Here is a 347-nt window from a genome sequence, read left to right as displayed (position 1 = left end):
GACGTGTAACAGCATCGCTTGTGCTGCTGGGTGCCGCTCCTGATCCAATGGCAGGCTGCGCTGCTGTTCCAGCCGTCCTTCTGCGTCTCTGACTCCGCCTTCGTCCTCGTAAGCTACTGGAATAAGACCCTGGCTTCCTCTTGCACCTCTGCAAAAACCTCCCGTCCCACTTTTCTCGCAGTCTTCCTCTCTCTTCGGCCCACACGTACATATACATATATGACTCCGCCTTCGTCCTCGTAAGCTACTGGAATAAGACCCTGGCTTCCTCTTGCACCTCTGCAAAAACCTCCCGTCCCACTTTTCTCGCAGTCTTCCTCTCTCTTCGGCCCACACGTACATATACA

At 54.5% G+C, this 347-nt stretch overlaps 1 long non-coding RNA gene across 1 annotated transcript in view; it reads left to right on the top strand.

Annotated features, from left to right (window-relative positions):
* LOC114485829 (uncharacterized) overlaps positions 1-106 on the top strand; it is a 2,937-nt gene extending 2,831 nt beyond the window's left edge. Inside the window, exon 3 of the long non-coding RNA XR_003679113.2 lies at positions 55-106. This is a non-coding gene — a long non-coding RNA (uncharacterized lncRNA). The remainder of the gene's footprint in view (positions 1-54) is intronic.
* Positions 107-347: the final 241 nt, after the last annotated feature.

The sequence above is a fragment of the Physeter macrocephalus genome, unplaced genomic scaffold (genome assembly GCF_002837175.3).
Source record: "Physeter macrocephalus isolate SW-GA unplaced genomic scaffold, ASM283717v5 random_5483, whole genome shotgun sequence".
Lineage (NCBI taxonomy): Eukaryota > Metazoa > Chordata > Mammalia > Artiodactyla > Physeteridae > Physeter > Physeter macrocephalus.
Note: the sequence above shows the minus strand (reverse complement) of the source record. Positions and strands in the feature narration are given on the sequence as shown.